The sequence below is a fragment of the Amblyraja radiata genome, chromosome 14 (assembly GCF_010909765.2).
Source record: "Amblyraja radiata isolate CabotCenter1 chromosome 14, sAmbRad1.1.pri, whole genome shotgun sequence".
Taxonomy (NCBI): Eukaryota; Metazoa; Chordata; class Chondrichthyes; order Rajiformes; family Rajidae; genus Amblyraja; species Amblyraja radiata.
The window spans coordinates 48,808,612-48,829,538 of record NC_045969.1 but is presented as its reverse complement, the minus strand read 5'-3'; the positions used below and the strand labels follow the sequence as shown (position 1 = coordinate 48,829,538).

General features: G+C 42.8%; 1 protein-coding gene and 1 long non-coding RNA gene across 9 annotated transcripts in view; one reads left to right on the top strand and one right to left on the bottom strand.

Moving 5' to 3' along the window:
• The window catches only part of cnksr2 (connector enhancer of kinase suppressor of Ras 2), a 469,607-nt gene that overhangs the window by 348,207 nt on the left and 100,473 nt on the right, over positions 1–20,927 (top strand). The window lies entirely within an intron of this gene.
• On the bottom strand, positions 830–19,601 carry LOC116980756. The gene is made up of 3 exons (XR_004414055.1): positions 19,590–19,601; positions 13,843–13,850; positions 830–863 (listed from the first exon to the last, which is right to left on the bottom strand). It is a non-coding gene; the product is annotated as an uncharacterized LOC116980756 (long non-coding RNA).

Sequence of the window (20,927 nt, the reverse complement as noted above, 5' to 3'; positions counted from 1 at the left end):
TAAATTTAAATTTAAAGCAAGCTCTCGGTAGAGCAATCTATTCAGTCCCAGGTCCCCTGTGTTGTTCCCCTTGATCTGTACAGTAGACCTTCATTATAAGGGACCAGAGATCTGAGGGTCTTATGACCAGAGACCGGAGGGTCTTATAACATTACTGGACCAAATGGGACCCGTTGGGCCCCATTCCCCCAACGCAATATTCCACCATTCACCCATAGCCCCCAACTGCGCAGGCGGGGTTCATTTCCCCTCATCCCCCAGCACTCTCTCTCCCTCCGCTTCACCCTCCCTCTTCTTTCCCCTCTCCTCTTCCCCTTCCCTTCTCCCTCCCTCTCTATTCCCCTACCCTCAGTCACTTCCTCCCTCCCACCCTCCATAATCCCCTCCCTCCCTACCACCCTCCTCTTCCTCTATCTCCCTGCTCCCCCACTCCTCACCTCTCCCCACCCCACTTCCCCAGTAAACACAATGCTTAATTAAAATGTCTCCTCCTCCCTTCCCCACTCCCTCTCCTTACAGCAATGTAACAAATCTCTCATTGCACTGGATGTTCTGTCATTTGGTAACATTGTAACAGGCAGGGCAAATTTTAAAGTGAATAGTTAATTTTAAAATATAAAAAATCAATGTGAATGGAACGCTGCTGTGGTTTTTAAAACAGACTTTTTAAAATGCAAATGAGATCCCATTGTGATGTCAATATGGGTTGGAACACTGCTGACGGCCAGTTTATGTAAATTAGATCACATTGTGAAGTCATACGCTGCTAACTGTCAGTGCAGATTAAATATTTTTTTTCAAAGTGGGGTTTTGTAAAGTTTAAAATGTGAATAATGTAAAATATAACTTCAACCTGAACGAAACTTAATACAACACACCACAGGAAAATGGTGAGTAAGGTGGGCCAAAAATTGTAGCGCTATCGTATACCGTTTTAGTATAATTTCAGGATCACATGGGCAGACATACACACACACAGATGGATAAACATAGAAACAAACAAGATGAAATTTATAGTAATATACTAGACCAAGTGGGACCCATTGGGACCCTGTCACATGGGAGGCCTGGTTCCCCAATGCAACCCATTCCCCCAACGCAATATTCCACTACTCACCCATAGCCCTCACGGGAGGCCTGGTCCCCCAATGCAATCCATTCCCCAACGCACTATTCCACCACTCACCCCCATTCCCCCAACGCAACCCATTTCCCCAAATCAATATTCCACCACTCACCCATAGCTCCCAACTGCGCTGGGGCAGCTCATTTCCCCTTATTCACCCTCCCTCTTTTTAAACAAAAAAAATCCAATTGCGCATGCTGCCAGGAAAAAAAATCTAATTCCAGGACTCGGTGTCCTCGGATTTGCAACATTGTAGTGGGCACAATTCCATTGTGACATCATAGCTGTAACTGCCACTGCAAATTCAACAGGCACATATACACATAGGCAGACATGGAAACAAGCAAGATGAGAGTTTTAGTAATATAATAGACCAATTGGGTCCCTGTCAGATGGGAGTCCTGGCCCCCCAATGCAACCCATTCGCCCAACGTAATATTCCATCACTCACCCATTCTCCCAATGCAACCCGTTCCTCCAACGCAATATTCTACCACTCACCCATAGCCCCCAACTGTGCAGCGGCAGCTCATTTACCCAAATTCCCCAGCACTCCTTTCCCCTCCTCTTCAGCCTCCCAATTGCACTTGCTGCCAGGACTATTAAAAATATAATCCAATTTCATTTTCCCTGCCTCCCTCAGCACTCCCTCCCCCTCCTGTTCAGTCTTCCTGTTTTTAAACTTTAAAGACTTGCTGGCAGGGCTCAGTGTTCTGGGATTGCAACATTGTTGCAGGGAGAGCCAACAAGGAGTTGGATTCAATTGTGACATCATAGCTGTAACTGCCACTGCACTTGAATTTATTGCTCTCAAAGTGGGGTTTTGTAAAGTTAAAAATATGAATAACGTTAAATATACCATCAATCTGAACAAAACTTGATACTAACCACCACATAACATTGGGAGTAAGGTGGTGCATAAATTGTAGCGCTATTGTGTACCATTTTTGCATAATTTGACAACATCACCGAATCAGAGATCACAGACACTCATGCTCGTGCACATACACACACACACACACACACACACACCCACACACACCCACACCCACACACCCACACCCACACACACACACACACACACACACACACACACACACACACACACACACACACACACACAGAAACAAGATGAGAGTTTTAGTAATATAAAGATAGATAACAGATCAGAAGGGGAAGAACTGCAGATGATGGTTACATAAAAGGACACAAAGTGCTGGAGAAACTCAGCGGGTCAGGCAGCATCTCTGGAGATCATGGACAGGTGACGTTGGGACAATTCTTCACACTGATTCAGTCTGCTGAATTACTCCAGCGTCCTGGGTCGTTTTATCTTAAAACTAGGTACCGATGTCACTGGTCTGCACCATCGAGCTCCTCTCCATCAGCTACCCCACTGTCTGACCGATGCAGCCGCCACTCCAGCCCATGCCGCAGTCCCCAGCCATCAGCTCCCCCTCTGTCCACGGCCAACAACAAGACAAGCCCGGCCATTACTGGGCTCCCTCCCCTCCTACCAGCTACCGCCCCGACCCTTCTGCTTCTCCCCCCTCCCTCTCCACCATATAATGTTGGAGACTCTGGAAGGCGGCGGAGGTCGGAAGGAGAGGACAGAGTGACAGGAGGAGGAGTAGGATGCAGCGGCGGTAAGGAGGGGGAGGCGAGTGGACAAAGCGATGGGAGGAGGAGGTGGCAGTGGGGGGGAAGGGGAGATGCAAGTATGGGGGATGAGTGGTGGGGAAGGGGGAGAGCGAGTGGACAAAGCTGCGGGAGGAGGATACGGCAGGGGAGCAGACAAAGTGATGCCGACAGGAAGCCCCACGGTGAACAAGCATGTCCCATCGGTGGCGGGGGCCCGAATAAGCGATGTCCTTGGGGGCTACAACGTGAGCCGCAACAACAGCCGCGCAAACGGATCCCACGATGGGTGAAGAGGGCTCGCTGGTGCACCTTGCTGGGTCGGAAGCCGGGGCTTGGGAGAGCGTGCGAGTCGGGATGGCGCTGGTCAGATCCGTCCACTATAACTGAAATCCATTATAAAGGGGTCTGTTAAAATAATTGTAAGTACTTTCAAAGGGGAGTTAAATAGGCTCTTTGAAGGATATGGCTGATTTACCCAAATAACCAATTGATACCAGAACCTAACTATATTTGTATTTTTATTTGCATCCACAATGTATTTGGCCCTTCATGTTTAAATATTCATTGCCTGATCCTTGAACTATCTACTGAAGATAGCTACATCTATTTGCCCTATCTAAGTTTGCCATGACCTTATATCAAATTTCTTCCCAACTTCCTTTTCTTCAACTTTTCCAATTTAATCTTATATTTGAAATCCCTCGTCCTCAGAACCATACATTTCTTCATTGTCCTCAAGGATTTATACTTTATCTGGGGTGAATAGAATTAGGTGCCAGGTTCAACTCTGGTCTTTCAGGTTTTTATCCAGACTTGTTGATGTTGATCCAGTGTTGATGTTCATCCTTCAGAACGACTTTTCAATTTTTTCTTGTTTTTAAAAGTTTGTGCAGCTGATACGTGTGCATTTATTTTCCAATCATTATTTCACACTCTTTTAAAAGGTTAAACATAGCTTAAAAAAATGTTGCCTTCTATTCTGGTTTGCTGCAAATGGGATTTTTATTAATTGTGATTGGCTGTTCGAACAGTTTGTTGACATCTTTTGTAATGGATCCCCTAGAATTGATTCCTGATAGGAACTAAAAATGAATCCATGTTATAAAGATCAGCAGATCATTGTGAGTTTGTTTCTTTGAAGTTAAAGAGGACACTTGTTTTGCTGCTGTTCTCGAAGTCCAGGCGCACGTTGATGTCAGAAAAGAATTATAAGTTATCAAATCTTTTCCTATTAAACATACAGTTAAAAACCATTCTCCCTGAGAACAAAGTGTTAAATACCTGAGATACCAGTGGCTGAGGGAGGTTTTCCGCAAACATTTTGCAGTCATTATTTTTTCTGAAAAATAACATTTCTCCAAAACCAGTCTGATCTGAAGAAAACCTGAGACTCATACAATTACATTCTTTTGGGTTCGCAGGCAGGTGTGAACCTTCTCCACATGGGTTCTCATGAGATATAAGTTTAAATGAATATATAAATTGCAGTCATAATAATGACAAAATAATAGATGGATAAAATTCTTCAACAGCCAAGCTGTAAGTGATCCAAGCAGAATGCTGCAGTAAGGAAACGTATGGACAGAATGAGTAATTAAATGTTCACTGCAGGGAATAGGATTTTGCTTCAGTAATTAGTACACTTTTCCACTGTATTTGCTGTGTTTTATATTGCTTACTGCATGTTCAGCAGAAATCATGTTGCCTTACTTGCAACAGCCTTGCATGATATTTTATGCTGTTTTGTCTCCCGTTGGCCTGTGCAAAAATGCCCAAACTGAGATAGTTGCTTTTTCTCATTTCGTGAATAAGCACAAGGCATAAACAATATTTACATGGGTGGCATTTTTACCAAGAATAAGCTGTCTAAATATAACTACCGCCCACTCGTCACTTTAATTTCATGTTTCATGTATCTTGTGTTTTATGACTGTTGGCAGACCAATTTCTCACCGCCAGGCCCCAGGTGGTCAAGATGGGGAGACATACCTCCAACCCCCTCGTCCCGCACACAGGATCTCCCCAGGGTTGCGTCCTTAGCCCCCTACTGTACTCCCTGTACACACATGACTGTGTGGCCAGGTTCAGCTCCAACTCCATCATCAAGTTTGCTGATGACACTGTGGTGGTGGTCCTGATCTCCGATAATGATGAGAAGACCTACCTGGAGGAGGTGGCTGATCTGGCACTCTGGTGACAGGACAACCGCCTCCTCTTCAATGTCACAATTACTAAGGAGCTGATTGGGGACTTTAGAAGGGCTCAACATCCGAGGACATACACGCACTGGAGATAAATGGGACTTCTGTGGATAGGGTGTAGTCATGGGAGTCCACATCACAGAGGATCTGACATGGACAACACACACAGCCGCACTGGTGTGCAAGACAACGCAGCGCCTTTACCACCTCAGGCAGCTGAGGAAATTCAGAGACTCTCTGAGGATCCTTTAGTGCTTCTACTCTTGGACTGTAGAAAGCATCTTGTCTGGCAACATCGCAATATGGTTTGGGAACAGCTCTGTCCAGGACAGGAAGGTTCTGCAGAGAGTAGTGCGTTCGGCCAAACGCACTATGGTAACTACACTCACACCCCTGCAGGACCTATACACCAGAAGGTGCAGATCCAGAGCCAGCAACATAATGAGGGACCTCTACCACCCCAGCAACGGACTGTTCCAGCTGCTACGGTCAGGCAAAGCCTCCGCTGTCACGCTGTGAAAACAGAGAGGATGAGACGGAGTTTCTTCCCACAGGCCATCAGGACTGTAAACTCTTATCTCACCAGGGACTAATTTACTGTTGTGTTGTGCCTTTTAAAAAAAAATCTAAAATGTAAATATTGATTCTGTTCTATTCTGTTCTGTAGTTATTGCACAATCCGCAGGCATTAACACTTTCATTTCACTGCACATCTAGTATGTGTATGTGACAAATAAAGTTCTATCATATCGTAAAGTGGGCAAACTAAATTGTCTAAAGTTGCGTAAAGATGGTTCATAGAACTTCTTGTACATTTTTACTGTATTTTAATCACTCAATGGAAATGGAAAGATCTGAAAAATGGGTTATTGATTTGCTGAGTTTGCATAAAGTTGCTTGGTGTTGCTGCATTTGGAATAATTGCCAATAACACGGTGTTGAAGAACGTGCATAGGTATTGATGGAAGAGTGCTGAATGTAGTCCTGTTGTTCAGCCCTCTTAAAATCTTCTCTGTACAAAACATACCTCTAACAGTAAAGCGCTGGTTCCCAACCTTTTTCATCCACGGATGAAAAATGATCAAACATTTGGACTTCTGGCCCATATTTTAACTTGATAAATTCACCAATAATTCCGTCAAAGTGATTTGTGCTTTCTAAACACTTTATTTCGGCTTTGCAGCTTACTAATCACAAAATTAAACCATTAAATAAAAATCAACTTAAATCATTGAAAATAAAATTTAAGCATGAGATAAACATTTTTTGGACTCCTTCAATCCTCGTGGCCAGGTTAGGCCTGTGGTTGGTAGTTGGAACCCAGCACAGTAAAAAGGAGACTCGTTGCTTCAGCATTTAAGTATATATCAGTGAATCAATGTATTGCTACTGATGAGATTTTCTCCACAAACCAGCTGACTGTCAGTCTTCTAATAATCACTGCAATTCAAAGGTCTGGCATGGTGGCGCTGCGGTAAAGTTGCTGCCTTACAGCGCCAGAGACCCGGGTTTGATCCTGAGTACGGGTGCTATCTGTGCGGAATTTGTACGTTCTCCCCGTGACCTGCGGGTGTTTTCTCCGAGATCTTCAATTTCCTCCTGCAATCCAAAGACATACAGGTTTGTAGGTTAATTGGCTTGGTATCTATCTATCTATCTATCTATCTATATCTATCTATCTATCTTCTATCTATATATTACTAAAACTCTTACCTTGTTTGTTTCTCTGTCTACGTATGAGGGGTGAGGACTGTGCTCCTGAAATTGCGCCAAAACGGTACATGATAGCACCACAATTTTTGTCCCACCTTATTCACCATTGTCCGTTTTTTTAAAAACGCGATTTTCATTGTGAGGTGGTGGGATAGGGAGGAGGTTTCATTTTTAAAAAACAACAACAAAAACACTCGGTCTTTTAAAAAAAACACGATTTCCATAGTGGGGGGGGGAGCAGAGGGATAGTGGGAGAGGAGGGCGTAAGGTGGGAGAGGGGTTATGGAGGGATGGAGGGCGTGACTGAGGGTAGGGGAAAGGAGAGGGAGGGAGAGGTGAGGGAGGGAGTGGGGGAGGGGAGGAGGAGAGGGGAAAGAAGAGGGAGGGTGAAGAGGAGGGAGAGGGAGTGCTGGGGGATGAGGGGGAATGGAGAGGATAGAGGTAGGAAGAGGGATGGCGAGGCTCAGTAGGGGAGGGTGGCTGTGACTCGCATCACAACGGGGATCTTTGGCGTTACAACGGGAACCCGTCAGCCGCACCTGCGCAGTTGTGGGCTATGGGTGAGTGGTGGAATATTGCGTTGGGGAACGGGGCCCAACGGGTCCCACTTGGTCTAGTAAAATATAAATTGTCCCTAGTGCGTGCAGGGTAGTGTTAATATGTGGGGATCGCTGGTCGGTGCGGACTTGGTGCCTCTTTCTGCTCTGTATCTCTGAACTAATCTAAACTAAACAAGTGTAGCTTTAATAATTTCATGGAATTAATTCAAATCTTTCAATTAACCCTTGATATTTTTTAATATCATGGGTTAGTTTTACATCACCTTGTTGTGTCTAACAAATAATCTACAAAACAAAATGTCCATATTAATCAGCTACTGCAAATGCTTGTTTACAAAAAAAGACACAAAGTGCTGGAGTAACTCAGTGGGTCAGGCATCGTCTCTGGAGAACATCGATAGATTTTGCTTCGGTTCTGAACCCTGCTTCAGACTAATTGAGGTGGGCAGGAAGAAAGCTGGCCCTCGGTCCGCCAAGACTGGCTGGAACTCCCGATTTGCTAACGATTTTAACTTCCTGTTCCCACACTGACCTTTTTGTCCTGGGCATCCTCCATTGCCAGAGTGAGGCCACACACAAACTGGAGAAATAACACCTCATATTCAGCTTGGGTAGATTACAAACTAACAGTGCGAACATTGAATTCTCCAAGTTTAGGTAACTAACCTACAATCAACCTTCCTGCGCCCCACCCCGGCCCCACTCCTTTTCTCCTTTTTCCCTCTCTCTTCCATGTGCCCCACCTGGGCTTGCACCCATTTCTCCCATTCCCCCTTCCTTCCACCTAGATTTTGTTTTTTCTGGATACAACATTTTCACCTCTTTCATCCTTCTCTCAGCTTTTGTCTTTTCATCTCTGGCCCTTGTCCGATTTCCTGCCTACCACATCATACCCCCCCCCCCCCCCCCCCCCCCCCTCCTCGGCCCTACCCTCTCCCCTACGCACAGGGTGTCCAAAGATGAGAATGGTGGGTGAGAAGTGCAGCAGAAGGAAGGAGCAGCCCCTTTAGACATTGGAACAGGTGCTGCAACCTCATACACTCCATATACACGTGGTATATCTCAGTTGATTAGAAATGTTCACTTACCCTCTACCTTTGAAGGAATTCAGAAGGATTAAAGGGGCAATTCACAGAAACCATGCAGCAGTATCTGACAATATCTATATATAACGTGTGAATGTAGAGGGAACAATGAATGAATGTACTTTTTAGAAATTTTGTAGGCAATTAATGGTTCTAATATAGAATCGGTTAGTACAGAATCAATATTCTGGTCAGATACATGTAGTCGACAAAAAGAATCTGAAACCTTATAAAACAAACATGACAGTCCAGCCAGGTAGAAGCAATTGAATTTCTGATTAAATTGCAGTAATCTGTAAAATTTATTGAAGAATCTAAAATGAAAATCAAATAATGAAATTGGCAAGTTAGTGGATGTTATTGAATTTAATCGATTAATTTTGACCCCTGTTACTTTCAGGGATTCTATGATGCTCCCTAGGAATAAGTTCATGCTCCCTAGAAATAAGGCCTCTGATTATTTGACAAATAAGACCTCTGATTATCTATTCTAATACAGGCCCAGACAATCGTCATTGAAGACTTTAATGTCTTAGAGCTGCATAGTTAGCCCTTACGTTCAAAGGTTTCTTCCAAAAATTTAACATTGTTCAGCTGCAAACTGGGTTACATTTTAAACCTATCTGTAGAGCACACAAAACAAAGTTTTCCACTGTATACGGTACACGGGACCATAGAAAACCCATAACAAACGAACAAAAAAATTGAGTTTGTTTCTTACCGTATCAATTTCTGCAGTTCAGGCTTAATAAATGATGGAGTTCAAAATTTCAACTGGCATTCCTCGCTCTTGCAGAAGATATGTGGCGGTTTATCCATATCTATGCAAATGAAAGTTAAATGGGTCATGGCCAGTCTCATAACTTATACATCCTCTGTGTTATCAGCTTACTCGATGATACTAGTGGCAAAAGTCAGTTGCAATTTGACCTGGATGCAAAAGTGTATTATATCTCAGACGTTCCAACCCATTGAATGTAATTAACATTCAGAGTTAAACTGATTGAGTTTAGTTCTCCCTTCTTAATGGATTTTATAGAAGTGGACAGAACAGCTAAAGGAGGAAGGTCAAGGATTACACCATTGATAAAGTGTGTAATGGCAATATTATCTCAACACACCTTTGCACAGACCAAGCTAGGTTATGTGACAGTGTCAGGAAGAAACTGCTCTTTCAAGCAAAGGTAGTGACATAGTTGTATCAACTGTTACGAACCCAGTCACAGTGGCTGTTAAATTAAATATCTGTCTTCTTAACAGCTCAGTATGTTTGATTTTCATATGTACCGACAATGGAATAATGAAATTCTTACATGTAGCAGTTTAATCAGTCTATAAATGCAGTACACACAAATAATGCATATTAAAAAAATAATTTTAATAATTTAACTGTATTCAAGTGTAAAAAACCAAAGTCCTTAGTGCAACCAAAGACAGTCCTTAGGAGTTTATAATTGCTGAGGTTAGTGTCATGTTGTGTTCACAAGCCTGATGGTTGTTGGGAAGATGCTACTCTTGAACCTGGCGAGCACGGTTTACAGGCTCCTGCACCTTTCCTCCCAATGGTAGAAGTGAAATGAGAGTGTGGCCAGGATGTTATGGCGATAATGGCTTCCTGTTTGAGTGCGTCCTATAGATCCCTTCGATGCTAGGGAGGTCAGTCAGTACCTTTAATGAACTGGGCAGAGTCTATCACTCTCTATAATCTCCCTCATTCCTGGCTGTTTGAGTTGCCGAACCTGCCACGGTGCAACCAGTCTATTCTCTCTATCGTACACCTGCAGAAGTTCAATAGAGCTTCCATTAACATGTCAAATCTCCTCAATGTTCTATGGTGCCCCACCAGACTACCACATAGCCAATGTACACTATAGAAATGGTGCCAAATGCTCAGAAATGCTGTCTTGACTTGGCTGATTTACCTCTTACTTCTCATGTTAACAGTCATACTCGTAGGATGCCTACTTTAATTGCATTGTCTATTTTCTCCACATTCAAATGGTCATGCTCCAAAGGTCTAGATACATGCCAACAGACCCAATTGAGTTTTGATCCTGATAATTTGCAGTTGGTCAAATGACCTGCAAGATAACAATGTCCCAAGAAACAGCCGTAATCATTTCATTCCACTGCTGATATTTATTTTCAATTCTCCACCTAAAGTATCAACCATCCTAGTACCACAGAGGCTGCCTGACCCGCTGAGTTCTTCCAGTAATGTATTTCATGCTGGACTGCTGACAAGGTACATCATATTCTGCTTGAGTGGTTTACAATTCAATGATATGAATATCGAAGTCTCCAGTTTTAGGTAACTAAACACCCCTCCCTCACCTCTGTCTGCCTACCACATGCCAGAATTGTGTCCCACCCTCACCTCTATTTCAGCTTTCTCCACCCTACTACAATTACGTTGAAAAGGGGCCCGACCCGAAGCATCATCTATCCATATCCTCCAGAGATGCTGCCTGACCTGTTGAGTTATTCCAGTAATTTGTTTCCTTCAAGATACTTTGGAGCACCCAGTGTAGCTCCCCTCAATTCATTAACCTTTTGACTCAATCATTTTGTACTTTTATCCTGAAGTTTGCACATGTGTTTGAAGATCTTCTTCTATTGGATGTTCAAGAAGGAACTGCAGATGCTGGAGAATCGAAGGTAGACAAAATTGCTGGAGAAATTCAGCGGGTGCGGCAGCATCTATGGAGCGAAGGAAATAGGCAACGTTTCGGTCTTCTGAAGAAGGGTTTTGGCCCGAAACGTTGCCTATTTCCTTCGCTCCATAGATGCTGCCGCACCCGCTGAGTTTCTCCAGCAATTTTGTCTACCTTCTTCTATTGGATGCTTGGAAGGGTTTTGAAGTTTGCTTGCGCATGTTCAACATGCGTTGAGACTTTCCAGCCTTTGGAGATAGCTGTCCAAAGCAAAACTACTTGACACCATAGATACTTTTTACTGAGCAGTCACAGAATCTGATTCTGAATTGAATTTGTCCAGATTTACGATGCTTCGACTTACGATATATCTCGACTTTACAATGGTGCAAACGCTGAGCAACGGCAGCGAGCTGGTCACGTAATCAAATTGTATTAAATACGTTTTAGACTTACGATATTTTCGATTTATGATGGGTTTATCAGAACGTAACCCCATCGTAGATCAAGGAGCAGCTGTAATTCCTTCAGATATCAAAGTGCATCAATTTGGCGCCTTTGAGGGGGGGGGGGGCGGGGTTAAAACGCGTTTTTTTCCTACCTTGTCCTGGAATATATTTGGTTGGAGTGCAAGCTTTTGCTGAAGAATCGTTCCGACGGGCATTCTGTGTATTTTTTTTTTTAATCGCCCGACTAGTTCAGTGCTGGAGTAATTTTAAAATCAGCTTCTAAAGCCGTCAACGCCGACAACAGGGACGGATTTCAGGTACGGGACAGGTAAAAGAAAGCCGTTTATTTGATGTATAAAAGTGCTCCTTAAGATGCCTTTAATTCACATTTTAAGTTGCGAAACGGTGATTTAGGACCCATACGAACCGGCAGTATTTTTCCTGCCAATATGGGTGTAAATTCACCACAAACCGCAACGTTCCAAATGATCGCGATCCAGAAAAACCCACTCACAAGATGATTTAAATGGCCATTAATTTGCAGGTATTAAACATTAAATTCCTTCCATTTGGCCTATAAATCCATGACAATGAGATTTTAAAATTATGTTATATTGTGAATTCTTGTGTGAATGTTATTTGGACACAGGCTATTTAAAAATGTTAATCTATTCTTAAGAAATTGATAGATGTTTAAATCTAGTAATTGAATTTTGTAATTAGCTACAATTAGGTAACTAACTAATTATATGCTTTAATTTCTAGTCATCTAAGTAAGATTGTTTCAAATTTGTTTCAGAATGCTTCAATCTATAATAACTGAACATTTCTTTCAGTTTTCTTAATTTTTAAGAAAGTTATGGGCTTTTGACTGTCCTCGATCACAGCTTTAGTGTTAAGTCAATGGAAAAGCAATAGCTAATGCAGTAGCAAGATGCTAATTTCCGAGTATGAAAATGGCCATAACTTTTTTAATACTGAAGATATGAAAGTGAATTAGGTGTCAAATTAAACTTATTTTTATGCATTATCTGATGGGATAAATTACAGACTTGATTTTTAAAATCTCAAAATGTTGTAACATTGCTACATCAATAATGATACCATTTTAACTATTGTAATTACATGTTTCTGAGATCTCAGTTGCAAAAACACAATAGTACGTTGAGACAATGCCATAACCAAAACCAGTTGGATTGCTTGTTCTTTTAAGATAGTAAATAGAGTTTGATGAATCTCTATTTATATTTGTCAACATCTGCTATTGAAATAAGTACTGTGTGTCCAGAGTAGTGTGTCCAGACTGTGCCATCCAATACATCATTGTCACAAGATACTGAAAAGAGTCAGTGGTTGTGGACAGAGTTGTCCGTCACCTCCTTTAAGATGGATTAGTTCGATATTTCTCTCATCCACCATGTCTCAAATGTGGATTAAATGTCCAGGCAGTGAACCTTGACCACATTTGCTATCCCTTCAGTTTTTTTCAAAAAGATCACATGAAAAGTTTTGTTAAAACCTGATATAGGAACATTTGTTTGTTGTCTGTTCATGCTGAGCTTATTGAAAATGGCAATGAGACAAGTAGACAGAAAATGCTGGAGAAACTCAGCAGGTGAGATAGCATCTATGGAGCGAAGGAAATAGGCAATGTTTCGGGTCGAGACCCTTCTACAGACTGGCTGAGTCTGCAGAAGGGTCTCGACCCGAAACGTTGCCTATTTTCTTCGCTCCACAAATGCTGCCTCACCCGCTGAGTTTCTCCAGCATTTTTGTCTATCTTCCAGCATCTGCAGTTCCTTCTTAAAAATGAGAGCGTTTATTTCCTGTATATAAATTGATTAACGTGCTTTTTTTTTTTCTAAATTCAAGCACATGCATTTTTTTAATTAAAATTAAAATTAATAACTATGTTTTCCAAAGTACACCACTCTGTTTTGATGAGTTTTGTGTGTGATAATATATTTTCTAGATCTTTTACAAAAAAGCAGCAGAGATCCTCTGAAAGAAATTATTGGATGGAGTTATGGAAACATTTTTATAATCACAGAGACACAGCTGGTAAATCTACTGCCTTGCTGTGCTAGAGACCCAGCTTTGATTCTGACCTCAGGTGCTGACCATGTTGAGTTTGCACATTCTCCCTGTGACTCTGTGGATTTCCACCAGGGTGCTCCCACGTCCCAAAGATGTGAGTTTGTAGGTTAATTAGCCTCTGTAAAGTGCTCCTCGTGTGTAAGGGCAATTTTCCCACAAATGGCCCGAATCCCTCTAAACTTTTCCCGTCTACGTACCTGTCCAACTGGCTTTTAAATGTTGTTATTGTACTTGCTTGAACTCATTCCATATACCCACCCATATACTGAGTGAAAATATTGCCCCTTAGGTTCCTATTAAATATTTTCCTTCTCACCTTGAAACCTTGCCTCTAGTTCTTGATTCCCCTACTATGGGAAAAAGATTATGTGAATTCACGCTATCTATTCCTCATTGTCTTTATGCACCTCTATCAGATCACCCTCCATCTCCTGCATTCAAAGGAATAAAATACCTTGTCTGCCCAACATCTCCCTATACATCAGGCCCTCAATTCCTGTCAACATGCTCATAAATCTTCACTGTAACATCTCCAGTTTAATGGCATATTTCATATAGCAGGGTGACCAAAATTGAACATGAAATTCCAAGTGCAGCCTCACTATCGTCTTGTACAACTGTAACATTATTTCCCAACTTCTATCCTGAATGATGAAGACCATCGTACCAAAACCCTTCTTTACCATTCTATCTACTTGTGATGCCACTTTCAGGGAATTATATACCTGTACTCTGAGATCCCTCAGCTCTACAACACTCACCAGGGCACTATCATTCATTGTGAAGGATCTGCCCTGGTTTGACTTCCCAAAATGCAGCACTGAATTACTTGAATTAAACTTTATTAGCCATTCTTCAGCCCACTTGTCCAGCTGATCAAGATTCCCACAGTCATTCTTGACAACTATCTTTACCGTGTACAATACCACCCATGTTCAGTGTCATCTGCAAACTTACTAATCATGCCTTGTATATTCTCATCTATATCGTTGATATAGATGGCAAATAGCCACGGACCCAACATTGATCACTGAGGCACACAGGACTAAAAACAGGACTCCAGTCCTAAAAACAACATTCCACTGTAATGTAGACGCAAGGAATTGCAGATGCTGGTTTGTGAAAAAAAAGACACAAAGTGCTGAAGTAACTCAGCAAGTAGGCAGCATCTGTGGAGAACTTGGATAGGTGATGTTTCAGGTCAAGACCCTTCTTCAGACTAATTGTAGAAGGGGGGAAGAAAGCTGAAAAAGAGGTGGGGGTGGGGCAAAGCCTAGCAAGTGATAGGTGGATACAGGTGAGGGAGGTTTTGATTGGTAGATGGGTGGAAAAAAACCAAAGTTAAATAGAAGACAAAAGCCTGTAAGGAGAAGAGTGAAATGCAAAGCAAAAAGAACGGTTATAGGTGAAAGCCATTCACATGCACCTCCTCTAACTTCATCTACTGCATTCAATACTCCTAATGTGACCTCCTTTACATCGATGAGACCAAGCATAGATGAGATAACCGTTTTGCCAAACATTTGTGGTAGGTCCGCCTTGGCTTGCTGGATCTCCCAAATAGTAACAATTTTGACTCCTCTTCACGTTCCTATACCGATCCGCAAACTGGAGGTACAGCACCTCATATTCACGTAGATAGTTTACTATCCAATGGGATGAACATTGAATTCTCCAATTATGAGAGGCATAGAAAGTCTATAAAATTATGAGAAGCATAGATAGGGTAGACAGTCAGAACCTTTTTGCTGTCCAACACTAGAGGGCACAGCTATCATGTGAGAGGGGAAAGTTTAATGGAGATGTGCAATTGTGATTTTATTAGATCATTGTAATAATAATTTTGTTGCTGCTTCTTTGATCATATTGTTACCACATTTTCAGTAAAATAGCTCAAAATGCATGAAGTCTGGGAGATGGATTCCAACATCTGGTTCCATAGCATACATACTGGGGCAGTGACAACACCAATGTAGCTCCAACATGGCTGCACACTTGAGTTGCTCCAGTGAACATGAACACATCAGCCAGTAGCCTCTGCCAAAATGTAAAATGTAAAATGATAATCCATAGTAGTTCTGAAGAGGTTCTGCACTGCTGGAGACGTGCATTTCTGATGAGACATGAATCTAAAGCTCAAACTGTTCTCTCAGGTGGATGTATACAATCCAGTTTTTCACTGAAGAAATGAGAATTATCCATGAAATTCCTTTATCATTCAATGAGCTAAACATACATTGATGTTTGTTACATTTCTCTTTATTGGAACTTGCTATATATGTATAGATTGCTTGCAACATTTCTAATGCAGCAATGATTACACTTCAAGAATAGTTCAATGGCTTCAAAGGGCTTTGTGCATCTTGAAGATAAAGGATAATGTATACAGTACATGACTCATTTTATTGTATTTAAAAGGATGATAAACAACTTTCAGAGTAGTGGTTCATCGATTTTTACTTGCTGTTGCTATGTTTGCAGAAGCGTTTGGTGCTTTCTATAAAGTTGTGACAGTCTACAGGGATTGGTGTGAAAGGTATTTAATAACTTTGTCTTAACCTCAAAGCCTCTGTGCAAACTAATTGGTCCCAGAGTGTTAGGATTGGTGCAGTAGTTGCCATTCTCTTGCAATGCAGGAGGAATGATCAAGGACACATAGAGGACAAGATGTTGGCAAATAATCCAAAAAGTTCTTGGTAGGGGGCCGTTCCACTTATAATGTTCAGGTACCAAGTCTCCTACTGAAGTGTAATGAGGAATTGCACGAGAAACATCTCCACTTCATTCAAAGGGTGCTTATTGAAACGTATCACTTGCTGTCGATGAAGGCAAGGACTACATTTCCAATGACTGCCATGGTGACCATTGCCATGAAATCTGGGCTCAGGCTCCTTTTACATGGTACATAGAGATGCTTACAATATCCCTCTGTTTGCTATCCACTGCCTCACTTGCCAGAAGGCAGCAAGCACAGTAAAGCACATGATTTTGTGAGAATTGTAGACTCCCACATACTAAAGGGTGTCATGTATTGCAGGCATAGAACTTAGTATAAACTACACAGTATGTCGGAACCATGAGAACTATAGTAACCTAAAGGCATCCACTTCCTCGTCACTTAGCTGTCCTGGACCCAAAGGAGGTGCTACATGTAAGCAACTATACTTGGGAGGTACTGGGGCCCAGTATCTTAGCAGCAGTCATGATGCCTTCATTCCTTGGAATTTCACTGTGCCACCAACATTTAAGCCATCATAACAAATGAAATAGTTGGCACCAGGTGACTGGAACTCTCCCCTCACAGTGGCTAATGAGCATGCTTTCGTCAATATAACATGGTCATGCTGCCACTTGAAGTGTGGGAGGACGGTACAGTGGTGCAGGTAGAGGTGTTACCTTACAGCGGCAGAGAAACGGGTTCAATCCTGACCACGAGTGCTGTTTGTATGGAGCGTGTACATTTCCTCAGGGTTTTCCTCCGGCTTCCTACCATATTCCAAAGACATGCAAGTTCGTAGGGTCAAGAAAGCTCACCAGCGTCTCTTCTTCCTGATGAGACTGAAGAAGGTCCATCTGTCTCCTCAGATTCTGGTGAACTTCTACTGCTGCATGATCGAGAGCACCCTTTCCAACTGTATCACAGTATGGTATAGCAACTGCTCTGTCTCCGACCGGAAAGCACTGCAGAGGGTGGTGAAAACTGCCCAATGCATCACCGGTTCCTCACTCCCCTCCATTGAGTCTGTCCAAATCAAGGACTGCTCTCACCCCAGCAACAGTCTGTTTACCCTCCTCTGCAGCTGTTACATTACTTAACTCTGCACCTCGGTGATTGCCAGTCACCCCCCCCCCCCCCCCCCCCCCCCCACTGGACACTCCTTCCCCCAGATAAATTGCACTATGACTGTATGTACGTATATATATTTATTGCTCATATTCTATGTTCGCTCTTCTGGGGAGATGCTAACTGCATTTTGTTTTCTCTGTACTGTACACTGCACAATGACAATAAAGTTTGAATCTGAATCTGAATCGGATTTGGCTTCTGTACATTGTCCCTAGGGTGTAGGACAGAATTAGTGCACAGTGATCACTAGTTGGCACAGACACGGTAGGTCGAAGGTCCTGTTTCCATGCTGTATCACTAAATTAAACTAAATTAAATGAAACTAAACTAAAGATAATTAATGTCGCTACTAAAATCATTCTGGAGCAGCCTGGATTTTCAGCAGGGTAGGTGTTGGGATTTGTGGTGATCTGGTGGAAAGTATCGAGGAAAGTATCCTTGCTGCCAGTCTTACGCAGACAGCTGTGTAAAGAAGAGAGAGGCAAATTAATGAGCCCATTTAAAAGAAGACCATCAGCAAACAGCCGACTTATTAAAGATATCTATGGGAGGCGCTGTCTCAAAAAAAGCAGCCGGTATCATCAAAGACCCACATCGCCCTGGCCAACTCTCACTTCATTTCTACCATCAAGCCCCTGTCCCATGATGCGAGTTCACCCAAGAGCTCTCCCGAGTTTAAAAAAAAAATCAAACTCGTGGTAAGTACGTAGAATGTACGTAGGACCTCGTGGATGTCCCATAGCGGCTCGTAATGCGAATGGCAGGTACTCGGGAAACTCTTGGACATTTTTCGCAGTGTTGACAAAACTTCACGAGTCACCGCGTTTCCTGAGTACCTCCGTTACCATTACGAGCCGTTACGAGACATCCACGAGGTCCTACGTACCCGCTACGTACATACCACGAGTTTGATTTTTTTTAAACTCGGGAGAGCTCTTGGGTGAACTCGCATCGTGGGACAGGCCCTTCAGGAAGAAGAGAGAGGAGTCTGAAAACCATGACCACGGTTCAAGTACAGCTTCTTCCCAACAACCATCAGGTTCCTGAACACTACACAACACTAACCTCAACTATGACTGTCTTTGGTTGTACAAAGGACTTTGGGGGGTTTTCGCACTAGTATTGGGATTATTAATTTATTGAATTTTTCTTATTATATAGTATGTGCTTGTTGAGCTGCTGCATCTAGGAATTCCATTGTTCCATTGTCGGTACATGTAAAAAGTAAACTCTCTTAACTCTCTTGACATTTAATTCCATAACCCCATTCCGTACCAGCGTTTTTGTCTGGCACAGACTGATGCAGTGTCCATTTGGCTACAATACAAGGTTAAAGACAAAAACATTCAAAACAATTTTACAAATCAGAGTATGCCAAATAGCAAACAAATACCAAGTTATCAACCTTGTGCAGTGCAACCTTGTGCAGTGCGAACAGTGCGGGTGGTTGCCGGGGAGTCGCCTTCATGGTTGTGAGGAGTTCCCGCATTCTGGGAACTAGTTGCTGCAAATTTTTTAACATGTTGAAAAATTAGCGGTGACTAGAATGAAGCCGCCATGGAGAGTAGCGAGAATTCTCGTGCCGTAGGTGGGTCGCCAGGAGGTCCTAGTGGGTTGCCAGGAGATCCAAGGTTCTCGAAGGTTCTCGTAGGTTGTAGCCAGTGCTATCCGTTGAATTTCATTGGCTCATTGGGGAAAGAAAACGTAAGCAGTAGTTTTCAGAACCAAGGATAACCGACCGGTAATATTAAATGTCCGCCGAGCTTCACAGCCGTGTATCTCTGGCTTCTTAAAAGTTGACTCCACTCCTTCTTCCCCCTTCTCCCACCTCTCCCGCCCTCCCCCCCCTTTTCCACACCCCTCTCCACCTCTCCCCCCTTCTTTTAAAGGACTTACCGTACACTGTCCTTTAGCCGTCTTAATTACAGCGCCAACCTTCCTGTTCATCGCGGTGTGTGTCTGCATCACATTGGCTTTGCACCGTGTGAATTTCACTCAGACAGCGCTCCCCCGCTTGCCCTGTCTCCCGCCTGCATAACGGCCTGGTGAAGGAAGCGATGTGTTTGTGTGTGTGTTCCACTCTGACAGTCGCTGTTCCAGTTGCCAGTTTTTCAGGCGACTGGCGGCAACTTGATAGTCGCCGGCAGTCGCCTGAAAAATCACCTCAGTGGGACAGGCCCAGAGGGATGAGGACCCACAATCCTGTTTATATCAACCGGACAATGGTGGAGAGAGTTAAAAGCTTCAAATTCCTGGGCGTGCATATTTCCAAAGATCTTTCCTGGACCCAGCACACTGATGCAATTATAAATAAAGCACATCAACGCCTCCACTCCCTGAGAAGATTACGGAGATACGGTATGTCAAAGCGGATTCTCGTGACCTTCTACAGTTGTACACTAGAGAGCATACTGACTGGTTGCATTATGGCCTGGTTCGGCAACTTGAACGTCCAGGATCGAAAAAGACTGCAAAAAGTTGTGAACACTGCCCAGTCCATCACTGGCTCTGACCTCCCCACCATCAAAGGGATCTATCGTAGTCGCTGCCTCAAATAGGCAGCCAGCGTCATCAGAGACCCACACCATCTTGGCCACACACTCATTTCATCATTGCCATCAGGAAGAAGGTACAGGATACAGGAAGGTACTGAAAACTGTAACGTCCAGGTTCAAAATCAAGTAATTAAACATTGCTGCAAAATTAGACAAGATGCAGAAGATTCTTCAGATGGCAACATTGAGATTGAAATTAAATCAAATAAGTTCTAGTAACTGAAAATGCTGTCAGCGCTCAGCAGGCTTGGAAGCAAATGTGGAGAGAGAATCAAAGCTAAAGTTTCAGGATGATAAGCTTTCACCAGAAACTTTCTATTTGTTTCTACCTGACACGCTGTTTTTTCTGTTGTTATTTCAAATCTCCTGCAAATTCAATATTTTGCTTTTGTATATTTGTTAATCAGTTTTTGACCATTTTAAAAGGCTGCATCATTTATCTGTAAACAATTCAGATAATGAAGTCAATTCTCCTTATTCAAACCTTGTCTCTGCATAGATACTTAATCCTTCAGATACAATTACATTGTTTTGTACTGTTATTCCATTTAACAGCATTGTTGAAGCAATTTTGCTCTCATCGTTTAATCTTACACATTATCTGGACAATGCCATTGAGCTTTTGAAGAGAATAGGATATGTGTCAGGTTGCATTGATATGGGTGGGGGGTTGAAATGTGAGGCGATGGTTTTGAAATCCCAGAGAAAGGCAGCTTTTGTGTGGGTGAAGAGTGTTCCTCAGCAGCTGCTGTCCATAACATCACCTGGAAAGTTCCTCTCTTTTTACAGCTATTCCAGTTATAGATTATGTAACTGAATGGTCTGAAGAAAGGTCTCGACCCAAAACATCACCCATTCCTTCTCTCCAGAGATGCTGCCCATCCCGCTGAGTTACTCCAGCATTTTGCTTCAATCCTCGGTATATACCAGCATCTGCAGTTCCTTCCTTCATAGATTATGGAACATTGCTCGTGATTAGCAAATCAGAATATTTGTAGC